The sequence below is a fragment of the Phalangium opilio genome, unplaced genomic scaffold (assembly GCF_054372755.1).
Source record: "Phalangium opilio isolate 3A_F unplaced genomic scaffold, DU_Popi_V2 ptg000487l_1, whole genome shotgun sequence".
NCBI classification, from domain to species: Eukaryota; Metazoa; Arthropoda; class Arachnida; order Opiliones; family Phalangiidae; genus Phalangium; species Phalangium opilio.
Window position 1 is genome coordinate 1,493,972 of NW_028324237.1, and position 27,735 is coordinate 1,521,706.

The following is a 27,735-nucleotide window of genomic DNA, read 5'->3' on the forward strand; positions in this document are numbered from 1 at the left end:
TGTCCATAATCGTAATGTCGATTTAACTAAAATAAACGGAATGATCCGTGCTGTTACAGGGAGAACTCGGGTTTGAACCAAGCACCTCTCGATCTGCCGTCGAATTCTCTACCACTGAGCTATTCCTACTTGTCCATAATCGTAATGTCGATTTAACTAAAATAAACGGAATGATTCGTACTACTACAGGGGGAATTCAGGTTTGAACCAAGGACTTCTCAATCTGCAGTCGAATGCTACACCACTGAGCTATTCCCCCTTGTTCAGGACCGTATTGTCGTTTTAACTAAAATAAACGGAATGATACGTGCTGTTACAGTGAGAACTCGGGTTTGAACCAAGGACCTCTCGATCTGCAGTCGAATGCTCTACCATTGAGCTATTCCACCTTGTTCATAACCGTTATGTCGATTTAACTAAAATAAACGGATTGATCCGTGCTGTTACAGGGAGAACTCGGGTTTGAACCAAGCACCTCTCGATCTGCCGTCGAATTCTCTACCACTGAGCTATTCCTACTTGTTCATTATCGTAATGTCGATTTAACTAAAATAAAGGGAATGATTCGTACTACTACAGGGGGAACTCAGGTTTGAACCAAGGACTTCTCAATCTGCAGTCGAATGCTACACCACTGAGCTATTCCCCCTTGTTCAAGGCGTAATGTCGATTTAACTAAAATAAACGAAATGATCCGTGCTGTTACAGGGAGAACTGGGGTTTGAACCAAGGACCTCTCGATCTGCAGTCGCATACTCTACTACTGAGCTATTCCCCCTTGTTCAGGACCGTATTGTCGTTTTAACTAAAATAAACGGAATGATACGTGCTGTTACAGTGAGAACTCGGGTTTGAACCAAGGACCTCTCGATCTGCAGTCGAATGCTCTACCATTGAGCTATTCCACCTTGTTCATAACCGTTATGTCGATTTAACTAAAATAAACGGATTGATCCGTGCTGTTACAGGGAGAACTCGGGTTTGAACCAAGCACCTCTCGAACTGCAGTCGAATGCTCTACCATTGAGCTATTCCACCTTGTTCATAACCGTTATGTCGATTTAACTAAAATAAACGAAATGATCCGTGCTGTTACAGGAAGAACTGGGGTTTGAACCAAGGACCTCTCGATCTGCAGTCGAATGCTCTACCACTGAGCTATTCCCCCTTGTTTATAGCTGTAATGTCGATTTAACTAAAATAAACGAAATGATTCGTGCTGTTACAGTGAGAACTCGGGTTTGAACCAAGGACCTCTCAATCTGCAGTCGAATGCTCTACCATTGAGCTATTCCACCTTGTTCATAACCGTTATGTCGATTTAACTATAATAAAGGGATTGATCCGTGCTGTTACAGGGAGAACTCGGGTTTGAACCAAGCACCTCTCGATCTGCCGTCGAATTCTCTACCACTGAGCTATTCCTACTTGTCCATAATCGTAATGTCGATTTAACTAAAATAAACGGAATGATTCGTACTACTACAGGGGGAATTCAGGTTTGAACCAAGGACTTCTCAATCTGCAGTCGAATGCTACACCACTGAGCTATTCCCCCTTGTTCAAGGCGTAATGTCGATTTAACTAAAATAAACGAAATGATCCGTGCTGTTACAGGGAGAACTGGAGTTTGAACCGAGGACCTCTCGATCTGCAGTCGCATACTCTACCACTGAGCTATTCCCCCTTGTTCAGGACCGTATTATCGTTTTAACTAAAATAAACGGAATGATTCGTGCTGTTACAGTGAGAACTCGGGTTTGAACCAAGGACCTCTCGATCTGCAGTCGAATGCTCTACCATTGAGCTATTCCACCTTGTTCATAACCGTTATGTCGATTTAACTAAAATAAACGGATTGATCCGTGCTGTTACAGGGAGAACTCGGGTTTGAACCAAGCACCTCTCGATCTGCAGTCGAATGCTCTACCACTGAGCTATTCCACCTTGTTCATAACCGTTATGTCGATTTAACTAAAATAAACGGATTGATCCGTGCTGTTACAGGGAGAACTCGGGTTTGAACCAAGCACCTCTCGATCTGCAGTCGAATGCTCTACCACTGAGCTATTCCACCTTGTTCATAACCGTTATGTCGATTTAACTAAAATAAACGGATTGATCCGTGCTGTTACAGGGAGAACTCGGGTTTGAACCAAGGACCTCTCGATCTGCAGTCGAATGCTCTACAATTGAGCTACTCCACCTTGTTCATAACCGTTATGTCGATTTAACTAAAATAAAGGGATTGATCCGTGCTGTTACAGGGAGAACTCGGGTTTGAACCAAGCACCTCTCGATCTGCAGTCGAATGCTCTACCATTGAGCTATTCCACATTGTTCATAACCGTTATGTCGATTTAACTAAAATAAACGGATTGATCCGTGCTGTTACAGGGAGAACTCGGGTTTGAACCAAGCACCTCTCGATCTGCAGTCGAATGCTCTACCACTGAGCTATTCCTACTTGTTCATTATCGTAATGTCGATTTAACTAAAATAAACGGAATGATCCGTGCTGTTGCAGGGAGAACTCGGGTTTGAACCAAGCACCTCTCGATCTGCCGTCGAATTCTCTACCACTGAGCTATTCCTACTTGTCCATAATCGTAATGTCGATTTAACTAAAATAAACGGAATGATCCGTGCTGTTACAGGGAGAACTCGGGTTTGAACCAAGCACCTCTCGATCTGCCGTCGAATTCTCTACCACTGAGCTATTCCTACTTGTCCATAATCGTAATGTCGATTTAACTAAAATAAACGGAATGATTCGTACTACTACAGGGGGAATTCAGGTTTGAACCAAGGACTTCTCAATCTGCAGTCGAATGCTACACCACTGAGCTATTCCCCCTTGTTCAGGACCGTATTGTCGTTTTAACTAAAATAAACGGAATGATACGTGCTGTTACAGTGAGAACTCGGGTTTGAACCAAGGACCTCTCGATCTGCAGTCGAATGCTCTACCATTGAGCTATTCCACCTTGTTCATAACCGTTATGTCGATTTAACTAAAATAAACGGATTGATCCGTGCTGTTACAGGGAGAACTCGGGTTTGAACCAAGCACCTCTCGATCTGCCGTCGAATTCTCTACCACTGAGCTATTCCTACTTGTTCATTATCGTAATGTCGATTTAACTAAAATAAAGGGAATGATTCGTACTACTACAGGGGGAACTCAGGTTTGAACCAAGGACTTCTCAATCTGCAGTCGAATGCTACACCACTGAGCTATTCCCCCTTGTTCAAGGCGTAATGTCGATTTAACTAAAATAAACGAAATGATCCGTGCTGTTACAGGGAGAACTGGGGTTTGAACCAAGGACCTCTCGATCTGCAGTCGCATACTCTACTACTGAGCTATTCCCCCTTGTTCAGGACCGTATTGTCGTTTTAACTAAAATAAACGGAATGATACGTGCTGTTACAGTGAGAACTCGGGTTTGAACCAAGGACCTCTCGATCTGCAGTCGAATGCTCTACCATTGAGCTATTCCACCTTGTTCATAACCGTTATGTCGATTTAACTAAAATAAACGGATTGATCCGTGCTGTTACAGGGAGAACTCGGGTTTGAACCAAGCACCTCTCGAACTGCAGTCGAATGCTCTACCATTGAGCTATTCCACCTTGTTCATAACCGTTATGTCGATTTAACTAAAATAAACGAAATGATCCGTGCTGTTACAGGAAGAACTGGGGTTTGAACCAAGGACCTCTCGATCTGCAGTCGAATGCTCTACCACTGAGCTATTCCCCCTTGTTTATAGCTGTAATGTCGATTTAACTAAAATAAACGAAATGATTCGTGCTGTTACAGTGAGAACTCGGGTTTGAACCAAGGACCTCTCAATCTGCAGTCGAATGCTCTACCATTGAGCTATTCCACCTTGTTCATAACCGTTATGTCGATTTAACTATAATAAAGGGATTGATCCGTGCTGTTACAGGGAGAACTCGGGTTTGAACCAAGCACCTCTCGATCTGCCGTCGAATTCTCTACCACTGAGCTATTCCTACTTGTCCATAATCGTAATGTCGATTTAACTAAAATAAACGGAATGATTCGTACTACTACAGGGGGAATTCAGGTTTGAACCAAGGACTTCTCAATCTGCAGTCGAATGCTACACCACTGAGCTATTCCCCCTTGTTCAAGGCGTAATGTCGATTTAACTAAAATAAACGAAATGATCCGTGCTGTTACAGGGAGAACTGGAGTTTGAACCGAGGACCTCTCGATCTGCAGTCGCATACTCTACCACTGAGCTATTCCCCCTTGTTCAGGACCGTATTATCGTTTTAACTAAAATAAACGGAATGATTCGTGCTGTTACAGTGAGAACTCGGGTTTGAACCAAGGACCTCTCGATCTGCAGTCGAATGCTCTACCATTGAGCTATTCCACCTTGTTCATAACCGTTATGTCGATTTAACTAAAATAAACGGATTGATCCGTGCTGTTACAGGGAGAACTCGGGTTTGAACCAAGCACCTCTCGATCTGCAGTCGAATGCTCTACCACTGAGCTATTCCACCTTGTTCATAACCGTTATGTCGATTTAACTAAAATAAACGGATTGATCCGTGCTGTTACAGGGAGAACTCGGGTTTGAACCAAGCACCTCTCGATCTGCAGTCGAATGCTCTACCACTGAGCTATTCCACCTTGTTCATAACCGTTATGTCGATTTAACTAAAATAAACGGATTGATCCGTGCTGTTACAGGGAGAACTCGGGTTTGAACCAAGCACCTCTTGATCTGCAGTCGAATGCTCTACCATTGACCTATTCCACCTTGTTCATAACCGTTATGTCGATTTAACTAAAATAAACGGATTGATCCGTGCTGTTACAGGGAGAACTCGGGTTTGAACCAAGCACCTCTCGATCTGCAGTCGAATGCTCTACCACTGAGCTATTCCCCCTTGTTTATAGCTGTAATGTCGATTAAACTAAAATAATCGAAATGATCCGTGCTGTTACAGGGAGAACTCGGGTTTAAACCAAGGACCTCTCGATCTGCAGTCGCATGCTCTACCACTAAGCTATTCCCCCGTGTTCAAGACCGTAATGTCGTTTTAACTAAAATAAACGGAATGATCCGTGCTGTTACAGGGAAAACTCGGGTTTGAACCAAGCACCTCTCGATCTGCCGTCGAATTCTCTACCACTGAGCTATTCCTACTTGTTCATTATCGTAATGTCGATTTAACTAAAATAAAGGGAATGATTCGTACTACTACAGGGGGAACTCAGGTTTGAACCAAGGACTTCTCAATCTGCAGTCGAATGCTACACCACTGAGCTATTCCCCCTTGTTCATAGCCGTAATGTCGTTTTAACTAAAATAAACGGAATGATCCGTGCTGTTACAGGGAGAACTCGGGTTTAACCAAGCACCTCTCGATCTGCCGTCGAATTCTCTACCACTGAGCTATTCCTCCTTGTTCATTATCGTAATGTCGATATAACTAAAATAAAGGGAATGATTCGTACTACTACAGGGGGAACTCAGGTTTGAACCAAGGACTTCTCAATCTGCAGTCGAATGCTACACCACTGAGCTATTCCCCCTTGTTCATAGCCGTAATGTCGATTTAACTAAAATAAACGCAATGATCCGTGCTGTTACAGTGAGAACTCGGGTTTGAACCAAGGACCTCTCGATCTGCAGTCGAATGCTCTACCATTGAGCTATTCCACCTTGTTCATAACCGTTAGGTCGATTTAACTAAAATAAACGAAATGATCCGTGCTGTTACAGGAAGAACTGGGGTTTGAACCAAGGACCTCTCGATCTGCAGTCGAATGCTCTACCACTAAGCTATTCCCCCTTGTTCATAGCCGTAATGTCGATTTAACTAAAATAAACGCATTGATCCGTGCTATTACAGGGAAAACTCGGGTTTGAACCATGGACTTCTCGATCTGCAGTTGAATGCTCTACCATTGAGCTATTCCACCTTATTCATAATCGTAATGTCGATTTAACTAAAATAAACGGAATGATTCGTGTTACTACAGGGGGAACTCGGGTTTGAACCAAGAACTTCTCAATCTGCAGTCGAATGCTCTACCACTGAGCTATTCCCCTTGGTTCATAGCCGTAATGTCGATTTAACTAAAATAAACGCAATGATCCGTGCTGTTACAGTGAAAACTCGGGTTTGAACCAAGGACCTCTCGATCTGCAATCGAATGCTCTACCACTGAGCTATTCCCCCTTGTTCAAAGCCGTAATGTCGATTTAATTAAAATAAACGGAATGATCCGTGCTGTTACAGGGAGAACTCGGGTTTGAACCAAGCACCTCTCGCTCTGCCGTCGAATTCTCTACCACTGAGCTGTTCCTACTTGTTCATAATCGTAATGTCGATTTAACTAAAATAAACGGAATGATTCGTACTACTACATTGGGAACTCAGGTTTGAACCAAGGACTTCTCAATCTGCATCGAATGCTACTCCACTGAGCTATTCCCCCTTGTTCAAGGCGTAATGTCGATTTAACTAAAATAAACGAAATGATCCGTGCTGTTACAGGGAGAACTGGGGTTTGAACCAAGGACCTCTCGATCTGCAGTCGCATACTCTACCACTGAGCTATTCCACCTTGTTCATAACCGTTATGTCCATTTAACTAAAATAAACGGATTGATCCGTGCTATTACAGGGAAAAGTCGGGTTTGAACCATGGACCTCTCGATCTGCAGTCGAATGCTCTACCACTAATCTATTCCCCCTTGTTCATAGCCGTAATGTCGTTTTAACTAAAATAAACGGAATGATCCGTGCTGTTACAGGGAGAACTCGGGTTTAACCAAGCACCTCTCGATCTGCCGTCGAATTCTCTACCACTGAGCTATTCCTACTTTTTCATTATCGTTATGTCGATTTAACTAAAATAAAGGGAATGATTCGTACTACTACAGGGGGAACTCAGGTTTGAACCAAGGACTTCTCAATCTGCAGTCGAATGCTCTACCACTGAGCTATTCCCCCTTGTTCATAGCCGTAATGTCGATTTAACTAAAATAAACGCAATGATCCGTGCTATTACAGGGAAAACTGGGTTTGAACCATGGACTTCTCGATCTGCAGTTGAATGCTCTACCATTGAGCTATTCCACCTTATTCATAATCGTAATGTCGATTTAACTAAAATAAACGGAATGATTCTTGTTACTACAGGGGGAACTCGGGTTTGAACCAAGAACTTCTCAATCTGCAGTCGAATGCTCTACCACTAAGCTATTCCCCTTTGTTCATAGCCGTAATGTCGATTGAACTAAAATAAACGCAATGATCCGTGCTGTTACAGTGAGAACTCGGGTTTGAACCAAGGACCTCTCGATCTGCAATCGAATGCTCTACCACTGAGCTATTCCCCCTTGTTCAAGGCCGTAATGTCGATTTAACTAAAATAAACGGAATGATCCGTGCTGTTACAGGGAGAACTCGGGTTTGAACCAAGCACCTCTCGCTCTGCCGTCGAAATCTCTACCACTGAGCTGTTCCTACTTGTTCATAATCGTAATGTCGATTTAACTAAAATAAACGGAATGATTCGTACTACTACATTGGGAACTCGGGTTTGAACCAAGGACTTTTCAATCTGCAGTCGAATGCTCTACCACTGAGCTATTCCCCTTTGTTCATAGCCGTAATGTCGATTTAACTAAAATAAACGCAATTATCCGTGCTGTTAAAGTGAGATCTCGGGTTTGAACCAAGGACCTCTCGATCTGCAGTCGAATGCTCTACCATTGAGCTATTCCACCTTGTTCATAACCGTTATGTCGATTTAACTAAAATAAACGGATTGATCCGTGCTGTTACAGGGAGAACTCGGGTTTGAACCAAGCACCTCTCGATCTGCCGTCGAATTCTCTACCACTGAGCTATTCCTACTTGTTCGTTATCGTAATGTCGATTTAACTTAAATAAACGGAATGATTCGTACTACTACAGGGGGAACTCAGGTTTGAACCAAGGACTTCTCAATCTGCAGTTGAATGCTCTACCATTGAGCTATTCCACCTTATTCATAATCGTAATGTCGATTTACCTAAAATAAACGGAATGATTCGTGTTACTACAGGGGGAACTCGGGTTTGAACCAAGGACTTCTCAATCTGCAGTCGAATGCTCTACCACTGAGCTATTCCCCTTTGTTCATAGCCGTAATGTCGATTTAACTAAAATAAACGCAATGATCCGTGCTGTTACAGTGAGAACTCGGGTTTGAACCAAGCACCTCTCGATCTGCAGTCGAATGCTCTACCACTGAGCTATTCCCCTTGTTCATAGCCGTAATGTCGATTTAACTAAAATAAACGCAATGATCCGTGCTATTACAGGGAAAACTCGGGTTTGAACCATGGACCTCTCGATCTGCAGTCGAATGCTCTACCACTGAGCTATTCCCCCTTGTTTATAGCTGTAATGTCGATTTAACTAAAATAAACGAAATGATCCGTGCTGTTACAGGGAGAACTCGGGTTTGAACCAAGGACTTCTCAATCTGCAGTCGAATGCTCTACTACTGAGCTATTCCCCCTTGTTCATAGCCGTAATGTCGATTTAACTAAAATAAACGGATTGATCCGTGCTGTGCAACAAATTTTCAACGTACCCTGTATCTTGTGGTGGGTGCGTTCAGCTCAGTACCTATCGTTGGCAAAAACTTAACCTAATTACTAATTCTTATTATAAATAACTATGCGAAGGATTTCGACTCACAACATATTTAATAATCACACAATCAAGAAACTTATATTTAAATGATAATAAATGTAAATGGTAAATTAATCAAGTATCGAATGGTCTTATTTGTAAATGGTTACTAATTAGTTTAATTACTAAATGGTTTAATTACGTTTAATAAATGGTGCACCCATGCTTACTACTTAACGTTAATTAATTATTATGTGCCTCATGCTGCACATACTTATGTACGTCAATTAGTAGAGCTAGTTAATAGCTTCTACTTTTCTTATTGCACTACGTACAACAGTAATTGTTGATTTCTATTATTAAATCAATAACACCACACACGAAGTGTTGATGCGACCTTAGAGACAACTTAGGTTTGTCGTTACTCACGTAGTGTTAAAGTCTTAAAGTTCTGACTTATCTCATAGTACGTAGACTGTAGTCTTGTTAATACGACTTCTTCTAGTGTAGCATGTAGTCCGCGATTACACTCAGATGCGCGGATGGCATTGTCTTACGAAAATAAGGCCCGGTACTTAGGGGATCACGCGGCCCTTATTCGCCGAGGGTTCTACATTAGGGCTCCTTTCGCGGACATCTTGACTTGGCGCGAATATCTCCGACGTGGTCAGTCGAACACGCGGAGAACTTAGATTTTACCCTTCTTCGTCCGGAGCACACCGAGAAGTGTTTTTCTTTTCATCGCAAATTGTTGCAAGTGTACTTCCCAATCATCATGGTATTCGTCGACATAACAGGCTAACATCGACGCTAAATTTCGATTTATGCGTTCTGATTGATTAGGCTGAGGGTGGTTGTAAGACGTAAATTTCTGTTTGACTCCCAATGCTTTTAATGTACCTTGCATGGTTTTACTAACGAATTGGGAACCATTGTCACTTACTACACATTTCGGTAAGCCAAATCTAGTAAATACTTCCTCCACTAATTTAGTGACTATGGCCTTCGCGGTAGGGTGTCGAAGAGGAAAAACCTCAACCCACTTATTCATATAGTCAACAATAACCAAGATATAAGTGTGGCCTTTACGGCTCCTAGGGAGAGGGCCTTTCAAGTCAATACCTAGCACGTCCCAAGGCGAACCAGGGTTGCTAGATTGGAGAAAACCTAAAGGCTTAGTATTTGGGTTCTTATTAGCCTGACACTTTGTACAGGAGTTCACGTATTGGAGTACATCTGCAGTCATGCCCTCCCACGTGTATGCTTTACGCACTCGAGCAAGGGTTTTCCCACTGCCCTGGTGACCACTGCTTGGTATGTCATGGCTGACAGCTAATATCGCGTCCGTTAGGGATGGGGGAACTAATATGCGGAGATCGGTTTCTGATGAATGCTTAGCTTCTACTAATTTGAGAACCATTCCGTCTCGAATCTCGCATAAAGGAGCGACCCTTTTCACCCATCGTTTTAACGTCTTATCAGTTGGTAATACTTGGTCTGTTAAGTAATTAACAACTGCCTTAATGCGTGAGTCATTTTGTTGATGTTCGATGATTATTTCCCGGTCTAACGAAATAAGGTCATCATTGGAAGTAGCCTTATTTTGGTCCTCAGCGATGGTCACACAGCCCTCAGGATCTGCCAGCAGGTCCTGTTGCGCATAGGGAATGCGTGATAACGCGTCGGCCACCACATTGCTCTTTCCTTTAATATATCTTATTGGGAAATTTAATGCTTGTAGCTTATTGATCTACCGCGCAAATTTACCGGTAGGATCCTTAGTTTTGAGTAACCACTGAAGGGCATTATGGTCGGACCATACATCGTATTCCGCTCCCTCTATGTAGGGACGAAACTTTTCTAACGCCCAAACTATTGCTAGGCATTCACGTTCGCAAGCGGAATACTTCTGCTCCGTTGGTGTTAACGTTCGACTTGCATAATATATGGCATGCAACGGGCCCTTCTCATCTACACCTTCTCTCTGCATCAGCACGGCACCGAGGCCTACGCTAGATGCATCCGTTTGGATGACAAAAGGAAGGTTGTAATTGGGGACTCCCATGACTGGTGCTGAAGCTAATAAGCGTTTTATTTTCTCAAAGGCCTCCTGTTGCTGGGCACTCCATTTAAACTTCACATCTTGGCGTAGTAATTTATGAAGAGGGGCCGCCAACACTGAAAAGTCCTTTACAAAACGCCGATAGTACGATGCCATTCCCAAAAATCGGCGTAGTTGTCTTAACGTTTTGGGAATGGGATAGTTACTAATAGCGTCCACCTTAGCTGGATCGACTGTTATGCCGTCCCTAGTAACTAAATGGCCTAATATTAGTGTGTGGTCCTGACAAAACTTGGTTTTGGTGGCTTTAACAGTAAGGCCAGCATTTGCTAATGTTTGCAGGACTTGCTCTAATGTTTCTAAATGTTCTTCAAATGAATCTGATATGACTATTAAATCATCTAAGTAAGCCATTACCCCCTTATTATGGAGGTGCGCGAAGAGTAGATCCATCATTCGCTGGAACGTACTTGGTCCGTTTGTTAAACCGAACATTAGAACGGTTGGATGGAATAGGCCACGATGCGTCACAAAGGCGGCCTTTTCACGGCTGCCCTTCTCAAGTGGCACCTGCCAATATCCAGCACGTAAATCCATAAGAGTAATATACTTAGGCTTCTTAATTCTGTCTAAAATGTCCTCAATACGTGGTAGTGGATATTTATCCTTTCGAGTAATACCATTTAGTGGTCTATAGTCCACGCATAGTCTTTTTGCTGGTTTCGCGATTTTGTGTGTGACCGTCTTATCGTGTTCTTCCGTAGACTGCTGAGGTATAGGGTCAGCCTTTTTTCCAATTAAGATAGCAGCCGATGCCCAAGGACAGTTGCTTGGTTCTATTAATCCTAATTCAAGCATCTCATCTATTATAGTGTCCATCTCAGCTTGTTTTGCTGGGGAGTAGCGATAAGGCGCGGATGCAATAGGGGCACTTTCACCTGTATCAATATAGTGACTAGCAGCGTTGGTAAGTCCCGGCGTCAATGAAAAGACATTTTCATACTTATTTACTAATGCACGAAGCTTATTTTTCTGATCCTCATTGACTTTCGCGCCTGCTAATACCTGCTCAATCCCTTCCTTGTCTACGTCATACACTAAGCACGCGGTCTCACTCTTCTTTCGCGAATAAAATGGATATCTAATGTGTGGCTTTTCAGCCCACCACCAAACGTTACCACTAAAATCGGCACATAAAGAGAATAAACATAGAAAGTCCACTCCTAACACGCAGGAATGCGGCAAGTCCTTCCATAAGAATGCACTGTGAGTGACTGTCTTTCCTGGCAAAACGAAATCTAATTCAATAGCTCCTTCAGTATCCTGAAAGGTGCCATTGGCGATAGTTAAAGTTTTTGAACTACTAGCTAAAAATTTACCGCCTTCTGAAAGTAATTTTGATTTAAGTCGAGAATGAAATAAGGTGTATGAAGCACCTGGATCGACAAGAGCGGTTGTTACAAAATTGCCAATTTTAATCTTAATGAATTTAACTGTACTATCTTTTTTCTGATTATCAGTCACAGTGCAAATTCCGACTGACTCGCCTTCTGTTCTCTTTTTCTTCGTAAAACTTATTTTCTCTTGGGAGGGTCGCGGCCCTCCCCTGACAGGTTTCCCGACTTACTTTCTGCTGGTTTGTCTGTGGAAGACTTAGACTTGCCCTTAGTTTGCGGGCATCTACGATAAAAATGGCCCGGTTGACCACAATTTTTACAGGCTAATTCAGGGCATTCGGGACGTTTATGCCCGACCTTATTACAATAAATACACCTAATAATCATATCCTCACTTTTTACGCTGTTTGAGGAGTCTGATCTCATAGCAGTAGGTTGCTTAACAACTGAATTATTTTGTGACTGGACAATGGGGTGACTAATGTTGCTTGCAAACTTTCTAGGTCTCTCATACAAATTAGCTTTCGCCATTTCTGTTCTTAGGGCATCCGAAACTCTAATTGTATTATACTTCTTTTGAGCTAAATAAACCTTTAATTCCCCCAACAAATTATTGTAAATAATACTCAATTGGGTGGAAAGTTCTAATGGTTTTCTTAGTTTGATAAACAACCACTCCATTATCTCAATATACTCAGTGGCTGATTGTCCATACTGCTGACGTGTGTTCATAATACTTTCTAAGACTGCATTGTCGTTATCTTGCGACGAAAATTCTTGAATTAAATAAAAATCAAATTGTAGCCATGTCCTTATATTATTTTGTCTTTCCCACCATTGAAACGCGGGGCCGGTTAACATGGCCGGTACCCAATGGATTAGAAAAACGTCTTCAGGCATCCCCCTGCTCAGGAGTATTTGCTTAGCCTTTGTTAAAAATTCTTGTGGACCACCCTCGGAAAATTTCCCCGAATATTTCGGTAGGGCCATAGTAGGAAGCCAAGAACTATGAATAGGTTGGTGGCTATGGGTAGATGCGGGAGGAGTGGGAGCAACTAGTCCTGATGTTGGTTGACAGCCCTGGGAAGGGTTCTGTGCTGACACTAATGGCGGGGCACTAGGCTGTACCTGAAAGGGAAGTGGCTGAGACGCGGGAGGGGGTAGATTTGGCGGGAAAATCTGTGCTTGCCCGCCCTGATCGCTCGCAGCGCCTGAAGCCGCGTTGGCCTCGCGTAACAGCTTTACTTCTGATCGCAATGATTTCAATTCGCTAAATAGTTGCCTTAATTCCTCTTTCGAGATACTAGCCTCATCCCCTAAAATCGTTTGACTATCGTCACTGTTATTACTCTCACGATCCTCCTCATTTAACTGATCCCTCTGATTAAAAACATTTTCCTCCTCGTCTTCCAAACGAGTTCTCTCATTTAACTGATTATTTTGATTATGTCTCGCCATTGTTCTCTGATTAAATCTTTCTTGTCTGGCTTGAGCCTGAAATCTTACACGACAATCCTCGCACGAATGAGCTTTACCTACAGTGGGATCACACCTACTGTGATCAAAGGGCATACTACTAACTTACGTAGGGTAACTTAAATGACTTACTGATTATCTAATGCTGACTTCTAATTAACCCTAAACCTTGCAAAGGCATTTGGTTTGGTTTTTAGTTATATTACGAGCTTTATGTGCTCGCACAACTCTAACTATCCCGGCTGGGCCCCCAGTTTTGCAACGATTTTTCAACGTACCCTGTATCTTGTGGTGGGTGCGTTCAGCTCAGTACCTATCGTTGGCAAAAACTTAACCTAATTACTAATTCTTATTATAAATAACTATGCGAAGGATTTCGACTCACAACATATTTAATAATCACACAATCAAGAAACTTATATTTAAATGATAATAAATGTAAATGGTAATTTAATCAAGTATCGAATGGTCTTATTTGTAAATGGTTACTAATTAGTTTAATTACTAAATGGTTTAATTACGTTTAATAAATGGTGCACCCATGCTTACTACTTAACGTTAATTAATTATTATGTGCCTCATGCTGCACATACTTATGTGTGTCAATTAGTAGAGCTAGTTAATAGCTTCTACTTTTCTTATTGCACTACGTACAACAGTAATTGTTGATTTCTATTATTAAATCAATAACACCACACACGAAGTGTTGGTGCGACCTTAGAGACAACTTAGGTCTGTCGTTACTCACGTAGTGTTAAAGTCTTAAAGTTCTGACTTATCTCATAGTACGTAGACTGTAGTCTTGTTAATACGACTTCTTCTAGTGTAGCATGTAGTCCGCGATTACACTCAGATGCGCGGATGGCATTGTCTTACGAAAATAAGGCCCGGTACTTAGGGGATCACGCGGCCCTTATTCGCCGAGGGTTCTACATTAGGGCTCCTTTCGCGTACATCTTGACTTGGCGCGAATATCTCCGACGTGGTCAGTCGAACACGCGGAGAACTTAGATTTTACCCTTCTTCGTCCGGAGCACACCGAGAAGTGTTTTTCTTTTCTTAAATAGATGCTTGGAGTCGCGGGTCGACCTGGCGACCCCCTAGAGCGTCGTCCAAGCCTTTCTTTAGGTTTTCAAGGCTAAGTAGTAGTGCGACCATTCTTATACAAACACACAGGTAAAAACTTACAAACGTCGAAATCCTTCGGGTTCTAAGAACTGTACTTGGAGGTTTCTAAGTGCAGCTGTCCTTAACAGCTAACGCACCCCAAAAAAAACCCAGGGTACCCAAGACCACGCTACAGCTGTTACAGGGAGAACTCGGGTTTGAACCAAGTACCTCTCGATCTGCAGTCGAATGCTCTACCACTGAGCTATTCCCCCTTGTTCATAGCCGTAATGTCGATTTAACTAAAATAAACGTAATTATCCGTGCTGTTACAGGGGGAACTCGGGTTTGAACCAAGGACCTCTCGATCTGCAGTCGAATGCTCTACCATTGAGCTATTTCACCTTGTTCATAACCGTTATGTCGATTTAACTAAAATAAACGGATTGATCCGTGCTGTTACAGGGAGAACTCGGGTTTGAACCAAGTACCTCTCAATCTGCAGTCGAATGCTCTACCACTGAGCTATTCCCCCTTGTTCATAGCCATAATGTCGATTTAACTAAAATAAACGCAATGATCCGTGCTATTACAGGGAAAACTCGGGTTTGAACCATGTGTTATATATTCAATAAGATGGCGCTTAGTAATGTGTAATGTTCATTTAAAGATAAGATAATCTCTTACTGTGTAAAGTTTACGATAAGGGTTTTTGAGATAACCCCAGGCACTTGATGTTTGACCATCATACTAGACGGTCGCTTAAATTATGAGCTAATAAATAATGTTTTTTATCAAAAAAAAAATAATCACATATTACGTATATTACGTATTTTAAAATAACAGTAAAATTCCCTATTTATGGATGACTGTTCAAGAAGAAATCCACAGTCAGAATGACCTTCTTTACAGAGGTTCATGCCTAGTAGTTCCGCAATCTCTGCAACTTGAAGTTCTACGTTCAATCCATGGCTCTCATCAGGGAGTTACTGCTTGTATTGCAAAAGCCAAACTGAATTTCTTCTGGCCACGCATGACTGAAGACATCGCTAACTTTGTCCGGGCCTGTAACATATGCGCAAGTAGAGGCTGCGCCAACCCTAAGCAGCCCATGACACCGCACCCCGTTCCACACCTACCTTGGGAACTGGCTGGCGCGGACCTTTTTCACGTGAATTCCCGCAACTACATAGTCCTAGTAGATTACTATTCTAAATTCGTTGAAGTTATGGAACTCACAAATACCACTTCTCAAAGCGTCATCAACTTTATGCTACCACAATTTGCACGCCATGGACCTCCCCAGCGCCTTATCACAGATAACGTACCCCCTTTCAACTCCGCTGATTTTCGTCGCTTCACCGCTCAATGGGGCGTGACCCATATTACTTCGTCACCCCATTACCCGCAACGTACTGTACAGACTTTAAAGAACCTACATACAAAGGCCCTCCAAGAAGGCATAGACTTATCCTATGTTCTTATGGACTACCGCTCTACACCAAAGGGATCATTGCCATCCCCAGCCGAAATGAGCATGGGTCGTTGCATACGTACTCCCTTCACGACCAACACTGATATTCTGCGCCCAAATTACCCAACGAAAACCAATCGCCGTGCACTTCTAGACCAACAGGCCTCAATGGTTGAAAGGGCCAATAGCCAACATACAATGATGTTACCACCGTTGAAGCCAGGACAACGTGTCCGTTACCTTCAGGGTCACCGAAATTGGTTACCCGCTACAGTTGTCTCAGCTGCCTCCGAGCCTCATTCGTATCATATCCGCACTGATAGAGGACAATTTTTCCGCCGTACACGCACACATTTAAAGACTATCGTTACTTTTCAGCCTTCGAATCCTCAACGGCATTCCCCAGCACTGCAACCAAAAGAAAATTGCCCATCACGTCGTACCACAACTGAGGCCCCATCCATGGCTATCACATCAATCGGGCGCCCAACAACTGGTAACATAGCCAATTTACCTCCACCTAACCACCTTCCTATTATCACTGCCCCGCCATTGCAACTCGAACCTCCAAACTTATGTCCCCCCGCCTTACAAGACCGCTCGGCGATCAGGCACCCATCTGGCCAACCACTCGCTCAGGAAGGATCTCAATTCCCCCGTTACGATATTCCGAAAATTTAATATACCCAGGAAGGAAAAGAAAATTATAACTAAAGACCTAAACTAAAATAAGAGCCTGAAAACAGTCATCCATAAATTGGGAATTTTACTGTTATTTTAAAATACGTAATATACGTAATATCAGGAGCAGATGACAAAGGAGTCTCGGACGCTAGCTTCCATAATGTAGAAGGCAATGGGATCCGCGAACGTCACGGTTATTAACCAAAATCATTACGGCAGTGCCATCACTCGTAGGAAATTTGAGCTTTATTTTCCAACCAATAGCGTGGCTGCAAAGTCTCGAAAGGAGATCTGGGAAATCGCGTCTGGAGCCTCTCTTTAAAAATACGTATCGTCCGCTTATAATTAGCCTAGGCTTAACGAGTATTAGAGTTAAAAAATGGATTTCAACGTCTTTTTAATCTTTTTTTTTAGACAAAAATTGATAATGATAATCCCAGCGAGTAACGTATGTACACTATTAAAAAACTTAAATGTGTTTCAGTGCCAAATTTTTCTAAATTTCTTCTTGAATTAAATGATAGCTACAAGAGGTTGGGAAAAGAAATCGCTCCCGATCTTTTAAAACCCAAAAAGTAAGAGACAGTGATTTCGTTTCCAACCTCTTGTAGTAGTCAATTAATTCCTACTTTTAAGGTCACAAAATGTAGTCTTATCTTTTATCTTAATACCAACGGTTACAGCTGTTTGAATAAAGTAATTATATTGTGTATATTTATGTCGCGATCGGGTAAGAGGAACCTCAGTAGCCACCGTTAGTCCGTTATTACAAAAAAATTTCCCAGCAGACTTTGTGCCAGATATAATCCACCAAAAGCATCGTCTGCTATAATGTCTGATAGCGCCTCTATGGCAAACAATACCGGTACAGCTGTGACGTAAGCGGGTCCCATTGCCCTCTATATTGTGGAAGCTAGCGTCCGAGACTCCTTTGTCATCTGCTCCTGGTAATATGTGATTAATTTTTAAAATTGCTGGAATGCCTGTAACTTAAAATTGTCGAGAGAGGAAAGATGTTATATATTCAATAAGATGGCGCTTAGTAATGTGTAATGTTCATTTAAAGATAAGATAATCTCCTACTGTGTAAAGTATACGATAAGGGTTTTTGAGATAACCCCAGGCACTTGATGTTTGACAATCATACTAGACGGTCGCTTAAATTATGAGCTAATAAATAATGTTTTTTATCAACAACGGTTTTGTACTTTATCGGGACTACAACACCATGAACCTCTCGATCTGAGCTATTCCCCCTTGTTCAGGACCGTATTGTCGTTTTAACTAAAATAAACGGAATGATTCGTGCTGTTACAGGGAGAACTCGGGTTTGAACCAAGGACCTCTCGATCTGCAGTCGAATGCTACACCACTGAGCTATTCCCCCCTTGTTCATAGCCGTAATGTCGATTTAACTAAAATAAACGAAATGATCCGTGCTGTTACAGGGAGAACTGGGGTTTGAACCAAGGACATCTCGATCTGCAGTCGAATGCTCTACCATTGAGCTATTCCACCTTATTCATAACCGTTATATCGATTTAACTAAAATATACGGAATGATCCGTGCTGTTACAGGGGGAAATCGGGTTTGAACCGAGGACCTCTCGATCTGCCGTCGAATGCTCTACCACTGAGCTATTCCCACTTGTTCATAATCGTAATGTCGATTTAACTAAAAAAAACCGGAATGATTCGTGCTACTACAGGGGGAACTCGGGTTTGAACCAAGGACTTCTCAATCTGCAGTCGACTGCTCTACCACTGAGCTATTCCCCCTTGTTCAAGGCCGTAATGTCGATTTAACTAAAATAAACGGAATGATTCGTGCTACTACAGGGGGAACTCGGGTTTGAACCAAGGACTTCTCAATCTGCAGTCGAATGCTCTACCACTGAGCTATTCCCCCTTGTTCAAGGCCGTAATGTCGATTTAACTAAAATAAACGCAATTATCCGTGCTGTTTCAGGGAGAACTCGGGTTTGAACCAAGGACCTCTCGATCTGCAGTCGAATGCTCTACCACTGAGCTATTCCCCCTTGTTCATAGCCGTAATGTCGATTTAACTAAAATAAACGCAATGATCCGTGCTATTACAGGGAAAACTCGGGTTTGAACCATGGACCCCTCGATCTGCAGTCGAATGCTCTACCACTGAGCTATTCCCCCTTGTTTTTAGCTGTAATGTCAATTTAACTAAAATAAACGAAATGATCCGTGCTGTTACAGGGAGAACTCGGGTTTGAACCAAGGACCTCTCGATCTGCAGTCGCATGCTCTACCACTGAGCTATTCCCCCTTGTTCATAGCCGTAATGTCGATTTAACAAAAATAAACGCAATGATCCGTGCTATTACAGGGAAAACTCGGGTTTGAACCAAGCACCTCTCGATCTGCAGTCGAATGCTCTACCACTGAGCTATTCCCCCTTGTTCAAGACCGTAATGTCGTTTTAACTAAAATAAACGGAATGATTCGTGCTGTTACAGGGAGAACTCGGGTTTGAACCAAGGACCTCTCGATCTGCCGTCGAATGCTCTACCACTGATCTATTCCCACTTGTTCATAATCGTAATGTCGATTTAACTGAAATAAACTTAATGATTCGTGCTACTACAGGGGGAACTCGGGTTTGAACCAAGAACTTCTCAATCTGCAGTCGAATGCTCTACCACTGAGCTATTCCCCCTTGTTCAAGGCCGTAATGTCAATTTAACTAAAATAAACGGAATGATCCGTGCTGTTACAGGGAGAACTCGGGTTTGAACCAAGGACCTCTCGATCTGCAGTCGAATGCTCTATCACTGAGCTATTCCCCCTTGTTCAAGACAGTAATGTCGATTTAACTAAAATAAACGGAATGATTCGTGCTGTTACAGGGAGAACTCGGGTTTGAACCAAGGACCTCTCGATCTGCCGTCGAATGCTCTACCACTGAGCTATTCCCACTTGTTCATAATCGTAATGTCGATTTAACTGAAATAAACGGAATGATTCGTGCTACTACAGGGAGAACTCGGGTTTGAACCAAGGACTTCTCGATCTGCAGTCGAATGCTCTACCACCGAGCTATTCCCACTTGTTCATAATCGTAATGTCGATTTAACTAAAATAAACGGAATGATTCGTGCTACTACAGGGGGACTCGGGTTTGAACCAAGGATTTCTCGATCTGCAGTCGAATGCTCTACCACTGAACTATTCTCCCTTGTTCAGGACCGTTTTGTCGTTCTAACTAAAATAAACGGAATGATTCGTGCTGTTACAGGGAGAACTCGGGTTTGAACCAAGGACTTCTCGATCTGCCGTCGAATGCTCTACCACTGAGCTATTCTCCCTTGTTCAGGACCGTTTTGTCGTTTTAACTAAAATAAACGGAATAATTCGTGCTGTTACAGGGAGAACTCGGGTTTGAACCAAGGACCTCTCGATCTGCCGTCGAATGCTCTACCATTGAGCTATTCCCACTTCTTCATAATCGTAATGTCGATTTAACTGAAATAAACGGAATGATTCGTGCTACTAAAGGGGGAACTCGGGTTTGAAACAAGGACTTCTCAATCTGCAGTCGAATGCTCTACCACTGAGCTATTCCCCCTTGTTCAAGGCCGTAATGTCGATTTAACTAAAATAAACAGAATGATCCGTGCTGTTACAGGGAGAACTCGGGTTTGAACCAAGGACCTCTCGATCTGCAGTCGAATGCTCTACAACTGACCTATTCCCCTTTGTTCATAGCCGCAATGTCGATTTAACTAAAATAAACGCAATGATCCGTGCTGTTACAGGGAGAACTCGGGTTTGAACCAAGGACCTCTCGATCTGCAGTCGAATGCTCTACCACTGAGCTATTCCCCCTTGTTCAAGACAGTAATGTCGTTTTAACTAAAATAAACGGAATGATCCGTGCTGTTACAGTGAGAACTCGGGTTTGAACCAAGGACTTCTCGATCTGCAGTCGAATGCTCTACCACCGAGCTATTCCCACTTGTTCATAATCGTAATGTCGATTTAACTAAAATAAACGGAATGATTCGTGCTACTACAGGGGGACTCGGGTTTGAACCATGGACCCCTCGATCTGCAGTCGAATGCTCTACCACTGAGCTATTCCCCCTTGTTTTTAGCTGTAATGTCAATTTAACTAAAATAAACGAAATGATCCGTGCTGTTACAGGGAGAACTCGGGTTTGAACCAAGGACCTCTCGATCTGCAGTCGCATGCTCTACCACTGAGCTATTCCCCCTTGTTCATAGCCGTAATGTCGATTTAACAAAAATAAACGCAATGATCCGTGCTATTACAGGGAAAACTCGGGTTTGAACCAAGCACCTCTCGATCTGCAGTCGATTGCTCTACCACTGAGCTGTTCCCCCTTGTTCAAGACCGTAATGTCGTTTTAACTAAAATAAACGGAATGATTCGTGCTGTTACAGGGAGAACTCGGGTTTGAACCAAGGACCTCTCGATCTGCCGTCGAATGCTCTACCACTGATCTATTCCCACTTGTTCATAATCGTAATGTCGATTTAACTGAAATAAACTTTATGATTCGTGCTACTACAGGGGGAACTCGGGTTTGAACCAAGAACTTCTCAATCTGCAGTCGAATGCTCTACCACTGAGCTATTCCCCCTTGTTCAAGGCCGTAATGTCAATTTAACTAAAATAAACGGAATGATCCGTGCTGTTACAGGGAGAACTCGGGTTTGAACCAAGGACCTCTCGATCTGCAGTCGAATGCTCTATCACTGAGCTATTCCCCCTTGTTCAAGACAGTAATGTCGATTTAACTAAAATAAACGGAATGATTCGTGCTGTTACAGGGAGAACTCGGGTTTGAACCAAGGACCTCTCGATCTGCCGTCGAATGCTCTACCACTGAGCTATTCCCACTTGTTCATAATCGTAATGTCGATTTAACTGAAATAAACGGAATGATTCGTGCTACTACAGGGAGAACTCGGGTTTGAACCAAGGACTTCTCGATCTGCAGTCGAATGCTCTACCACCGAGCTATTCCCACTTGTTCATAATCGTAATGTCGATTTAACTAAAATAAACGGAATGATTCGTGCTACTACAGGGGGACTCGGGTTTGAACCAAGGATTTCTCGATCTGCAGTCGAATGCTCTACCACTGAACTATTCTCCCTTGTTCAGGACCGTTTTGTCGTTTTAACTAAAATAAACGGAATGATTCGTGCTGTTACAGGGAGAACTCGGGTTTGAACCAAGGACTTCTCGATCTGCCGTCGAATGCTCTACCACTGAGCTATTCTCCCTTGTTCAGGACCGTTTTGTCGTTTTAACTAAAATAAACGGAATAATTCGTGCTGTTACAGGGAGAACTCGGGTTTGAACCAAGGACCTCTCGATCTGCCGTCGAATGCTCTACCATTGAGCTATTCCCACTTCTTCATAATCGTAATGTCGATTTAACTGAAATAAACGGAATGATTCGTGCTACTAAAGGGGGAACTCGGGTTTGAAACAAGGACTTCTCAATCTGCAGTCGAATGCTCTACCACTGAGCTATTCCCCCTTGTTCAAGGCCGTAATGTCGATTTAACTAAAATAAACAGAATGATCCGTGCTGTTACAGGGAGAACTCGGGTTTGAACCAAGGACCTCTCGATCTGCAGTCGAATGCTCTACAACTGACCTATTCCCCTTTGTTCATAGCCGCAATGTCGATTTAACTAAAATAAACGCAATGATCCGTGCTGTTACAGGGAGAACTCGGGTTTGAACCAAGGACCTCTCGATCTGCAGTCGAATGCTCTACCACTGAGCTATTCCCCCTTGTTCAAGACAGTAATGTCGTTTTAACTAAAATAAACGGAATGATCCGTGCTGTTACAGTGAGAACTCGGGTTTGAACCAAGGACTTCTCGATCTGCAGTCGAATGCTCTACCACCGAGCTATTCCCACTTGTTCATAATCGTAATGTCGATTTAACTAAAATAAACGGAATGATTCGTGCTACTACAGGGGGACTCGGGTTTGAACCAAGGATTTCTCGATCTGCAGTCGAATGCTCTACCACTGAGCTATTCTCCCTTGTTCAGGACCGTTTTGTCGTTTTAACTAAAATAAACGGAATGATTCGTGCTGTTACAGGGAGAACTCGGGTTTGAACCAAGGACCTCTCGATCTGCAGTCGAATGCTCTACCACTGAGCTATTCCCCCTTGTTCAAGACAGTAATGTCGTTTTAACTAAAATAAACGGAATGATTCGTGCTGTTACAGGGAGAACTCGGGTTTGAACCAAGTACCTCTCGATCTGCCGTCGAATGCTCTACCACTGAGCTATTCCCACTTGTTCATAATCGTAATGTCGATTTAACTGAAATAAACGGAATGATTCGTGCTACTACAGGGAGAACTCGGGTTTGAACCAAGGACTTCTCGATCTGCAGTCGAATGCTCTACCACCGAGCTATTCCCACTTGTTCATAATCGTAATGTCGATTTAACTAAAATAAACGGAATGATTCGTGCTACTACAGGGGGACTCGGGTTTGAACCAAGGATTTCTCGATCTGCAGTCGAATGCTCTACCACTGAACTATTCTCCCTTGTTCAGGACCGTTTTGTCGTTTTAACTAAAATAAACGGAATGATTCGTGCTGTTACAGGGAGAACTCGGGTTTGAACCAAGGACTTCTCGATCTGCCGTCGAATGCTCTACCACTGAGCTATTCTCCCTTGTTCAGGACCGTTTTGTCGTTTTAACTAAAATAAACGGAATAATTCGTGCTGTTACAGGGAGAACTCGGGTTTGAACCAAGGACCTCTCGATCTGCCGTCGAATGCTCTACCATTGAGCTATTCCCACTTCTTCATAATCGTAATGTCGATTTAACTGAAATAAACGGAATGATTCGTGCTACTAAAGGGGGAACTCGGGTTTGAAACAAGGACTTCTCAATCTGCAGTCGAATGCTCTACCACTGAGCTATTCCCCCTTGTTCAAGGCCGTAATGTCGATTTAACTAAAATAAACAGAATGATCCGTGCTGTTACAGGGAGAACTCGGGTTTGAACCAAGGACCTCTCGATCTGCAGTCGAATGCTCTACAACTGACCTATTCCCCTTTGTTCATAGCCGCAATGTCGATTTAACTAAAATAAACGCAATGATCCGTGCTGTTACAGGGAGAACTCGGGTTTGAACCAAGGACCTCTCGATCTGCAGTCGAATGCTCTACCACTGAGCTATTCCCCCTTGTTCAAGACAGTAATGTCGTTTTAACTAAAATAAACGGAATGATCCGTGCTGTTACAGTGAGAACTCGGGTTTGAACCAAGGACTTCTCGATCTGCAGTCGAATGCTCTACCACCGAGCTATTCCCACTTGTTCATAATCGTAATGTCGATTTAACTAAAATAAACGGAATGATTCGTGCTACTACAGGGGGACTCGGGTTTGAACCAAGGATTTCTCGATCTGCAGTCGAATGCTCTACCACTGAGCTATTCTCCCTTGTTCAGGACCGTTTTGTCGTTTTAACTAAAATAAACGGAATGATTCGTGCTGTTACAGGGAGAACTCGGGTTTGAACCAAGGACCTCTCGATCTGCAGTCGAATGCTCTACCACTGAGCTATTCCCCCTTGTTCAAGACAGTAATGTCGTTTTAACTAAAATAAACGGAATGATTCGTGCTGTTACAGGGAGAACTCGGGTTTGAACCAAGGACTTCTCAATCTGCAGTCGAATGCTCTACCACTGAGCTATTCCCCCTTGTTCAAGGCCGTAATGTCGATTTAACTAAAATAAACGGAATGATCCGTGCTGTTACAGGGAGAACTCGGGTTTGAACCAAGGACCTCTCGATCTGCAGTCGAATGCTCTACCACTGAGCTATTCCCCTTTGTTCATAGCAGCAATGTCGATTTAACTAAAATAAACGCAATGATCCGTGCTGTTACAGTGAGAACTCGGGTTTGAACCAAGGACTTCTCGATCTGCAGTCGAATGCTCTACCACCGAGCTATTCCCACTTGTTCATAATCGTAATGTCGATTTAACTAAAATAAACGGAATGATTCGTGCTACTACAGGGAGAACTCGGGTTTGAACCAAGGACTTCTCGATCTGCCGTCGAATGCTCTACCACTGAGCTATTCTCCCTTGTTCAGGACCGTTTTGTCGTTTTAACTAAAACAAACGGAATAATTCGTGCTGTTACAGGGAGAACTCGGGTTTGAACCAAGGACCTCTCGATCTGCCGTCGAATGCTCTACCATTGAGCTATTCCCACTTGTTCATAATCGTAATGTCGATTTAACTGAAATAAACGGAATGATTCGTGCTACTAAAGGGGGAACTCGGGTTTGAAACAAGGACTTCTCAATCTGCAGTCGAATGCTCTACCACTGAGCTATTCCCCCTTGTTCAAGGCCGTAATGTCGATTTAACTAAAATAAACGGAATGATCCGTGCTGTTACAGGGAGAACTCGGGTTTGAACCAAGGACCTCTCGATCTGCAGTCGAATGCTCTACAACTGACCTATTCCCCTTTGTTCATAGCCGCAATGTCGATTTAACTAAAATAAACGCAATGATCCGTGCTGTTACAGGGAGAACTCGGGTTTGAACCAAGGACCTCTCGATCTGCAGTCGAATGCTCTACCACTGAGCTATTCCCCCTTGTTCAAGACAGTAATGTCGTTTTAACTAAAATAAACGGAATGATCCGTGCTGTTACAGGGAGAACTCGGGTTTGAACCATGGACCTCTCGATCTGCCGTCGAATGCTCTACCACTGAGCTATTCCCACTTGTTGATAATCGTAATGTCGATTTAACTGAAATAAACGGAATGATTCGTGCTACTACAGGGGGAACTCGGGTTTGAACCAAGGACTTCTCAATCTGCAGTCGAATGCTCTACCACTGAGCTATTCCCCCTTGTTCAAGGCCGTAATGTCGATTTAACTAAAATAAACGCAATGATCCGTGCTGTTACAGGGAGAACTCGGGTTTGAACCAAGGACCTCTCGATCTGCAGTCGAATGCTCTACCACTGAGCTATTCCCCCTTGTTCAAGACAGTAATGTCGATTTAACTAAAATAAACGGAATGATCCGTGCTGTTACAGGGAGAACTCGGGTTTGAACCAAGGACTTCTCAATCTGCAGTCGAATGCTCTACCACTGAGCTATTCCCCCTTGTTCAAGGCCGTAATGTCGATTTAACTAAAATAAACGCAATGATCCGTTCTGTTACAGTGAGAACTCGGGTTTGAACCAAGGACTTCTCGATCTGCAGTCGAATGCTCTACCACCGAGCTATTCCCACTTGTTCATAATCGTAATGTCGATTTAACTAAAATAAACGGAATGATTCGTGCTACTACAGTGGGACTCGGGTTTGAACCAAGGACTTCTCGATCTGCAGTCGAATGCTCTACCACTGAGCTATTCTCCCTTGTTCAGGACCGTTTTGTCGTTTTAACTAAAATAAACGGAATGATTCGTGCTGTTACAGGGAGAACTCGGGTTTGAACCAAGGACCTCTCGATCTGCCGTCGAATGCTCTACCACCGAGCTATTCCCACTTGTTCATAATCGTAATGTCGATTTAACTAAAATAAACGGAATGATTCGTGCTACTACAGGGGGACTCGGGTTTGAACCAAGGACTTCTCGATCTGCAGTCGAATGCTCTACCACTGAGCTATTCTCCCTTGTTCAGGACCGTTTTGTCGTTTTAACTAAAATAAACGGAATGATTCGTGCTGTTACAGGGAGAACTCGGGTTTGAACCAAGGACCTCTCGATCTGCCGTCGAATGCTCTACCATTGAGCTATTTCCACTTGTTCATAATCGTAATGTCGATTTAACTGAAATAAACGGAATGATTCGTGCTACTAAAGGGGGAACTCGGGTTTGAAACAAGGTTTTCTCAATCTGCAGTCGAATGCTCTACCACTGAGCTATTCCCCCTTGTTCAAGACAGTAATGTCGTTTTAACTAAAATAAACGGAATGATTCGTGCTGTTACAGGGAGAACTCGGGTTTGAACCAAGGACCTCTCGATCTGCCGTCGAATGCTCTACCACTGAGCTATTCCCCCTTGTTCAAGACAGTAATGTCGTTTTAACTAAAATAAACGGAATGATTCGTGCTGTTACAGGGAGAACTCGGGTTTGAACCAAGGACCTCTCGATCTGCAGTCGAATGCTCTACCACTGAGCTATTCCCCCTTGTTCAAGACAGTAATGTCGTTTTAACTAAAATAAACGGAATGATTCGTGCTGTTACAGGGAGAACTCGGGTTTGAACCAAGGACCTCTCGATCTGCCGTCGAATGCTCTACCACTGAGCTATTCCCACTTATTCATAATCGTAATGTCGATTTAACTGAAATAAACGGAATGATTCGTGCTACTACAGTGGGACTCGGGTTTGAACCAAGGACTTCTCAATCTGCAGTCGAATGCTCTACCACTGAGCTATTCCCCCTTGTTCAAGGCCGTAATGTCGATTTAACTAAAATAAACGGAATGATCCGTGCTGTTACAGGGAGAACTCGGGTTTGAACCAAGGACTTCTCGATCTGCAGTCGAATGCTCTACCACCGAGCTATTCCCACTTGTTCATAATCGTAATGTCGATTTAACTAAAATAAACGGAATGATTCGTGCTACTACAGTGGGACTCGGGTTTGAACCAAGGACTTCTCGATCTGCAGTCGAATGCTCTACCACTGAGCTATTCTCCCTTGTTCAGGACTGTTTTGTCGTTTTAACTAAAATAAACGGAATGATTCGTGCTGTTACAGGGAGAACTCGGGTTTGAACCAAGGACCTCTCGATCTGCCGTCGAATGCTCT

General features: G+C 43.1%; 9 non-coding genes across 9 annotated transcripts; all 9 read right to left on the reverse strand.

Moving 5' to 3' along the window:
• Nucleotides 1-18,852: 18,852 nt before the first annotated feature.
• TRNAC-GCA (transfer RNA cysteine (anticodon GCA)) lies at nucleotides 18,853-18,924 on the reverse strand. The gene has a single exon. It is a non-coding gene; the product is annotated as a tRNA-Cys (tRNA).
• Nucleotides 18,925-20,671: 1,747 nt separating this feature from the next.
• Nucleotides 20,672-20,743, reverse strand: TRNAC-GCA (transfer RNA cysteine (anticodon GCA)). The gene has a single exon. It is a non-coding gene; the product is annotated as a tRNA-Cys (tRNA).
• Nucleotides 20,744-22,619: 1,876 nt separating this feature from the next.
• Nucleotides 22,620-22,691, reverse strand: TRNAC-GCA (transfer RNA cysteine (anticodon GCA)). The gene has a single exon. It is a non-coding gene; the product is annotated as a tRNA-Cys (tRNA).
• Nucleotides 22,692-23,008: 317 nt separating this feature from the next.
• TRNAC-GCA (transfer RNA cysteine (anticodon GCA)) lies at nucleotides 23,009-23,080 on the reverse strand. Its single transcript has one exon. It is a non-coding gene; the product is annotated as a tRNA-Cys (tRNA).
• Nucleotides 23,081-24,047: 967 nt separating this feature from the next.
• On the reverse strand, nucleotides 24,048-24,119 carry TRNAC-GCA (transfer RNA cysteine (anticodon GCA)). The gene has a single exon. It is a non-coding gene; the product is annotated as a tRNA-Cys (tRNA).
• Nucleotides 24,120-24,436: 317 nt separating this feature from the next.
• TRNAC-GCA (transfer RNA cysteine (anticodon GCA)) lies at nucleotides 24,437-24,508 on the reverse strand. Its single transcript has one exon. It is a non-coding gene; the product is annotated as a tRNA-Cys (tRNA).
• Nucleotides 24,509-25,476: 968 nt separating this feature from the next.
• Nucleotides 25,477-25,548, reverse strand: TRNAC-GCA (transfer RNA cysteine (anticodon GCA)). The gene has a single exon. It is a non-coding gene; the product is annotated as a tRNA-Cys (tRNA).
• Nucleotides 25,549-25,866: 318 nt separating this feature from the next.
• On the reverse strand, nucleotides 25,867-25,938 carry TRNAC-GCA (transfer RNA cysteine (anticodon GCA)). The gene has a single exon. It is a non-coding gene; the product is annotated as a tRNA-Cys (tRNA).
• Nucleotides 25,939-27,034: 1,096 nt separating this feature from the next.
• On the reverse strand, nucleotides 27,035-27,106 carry TRNAC-GCA (transfer RNA cysteine (anticodon GCA)). Its single transcript has one exon. It is a non-coding gene; the product is annotated as a tRNA-Cys (tRNA).
• Between the last annotated feature and the right edge of the window lie 629 nt (nucleotides 27,107-27,735).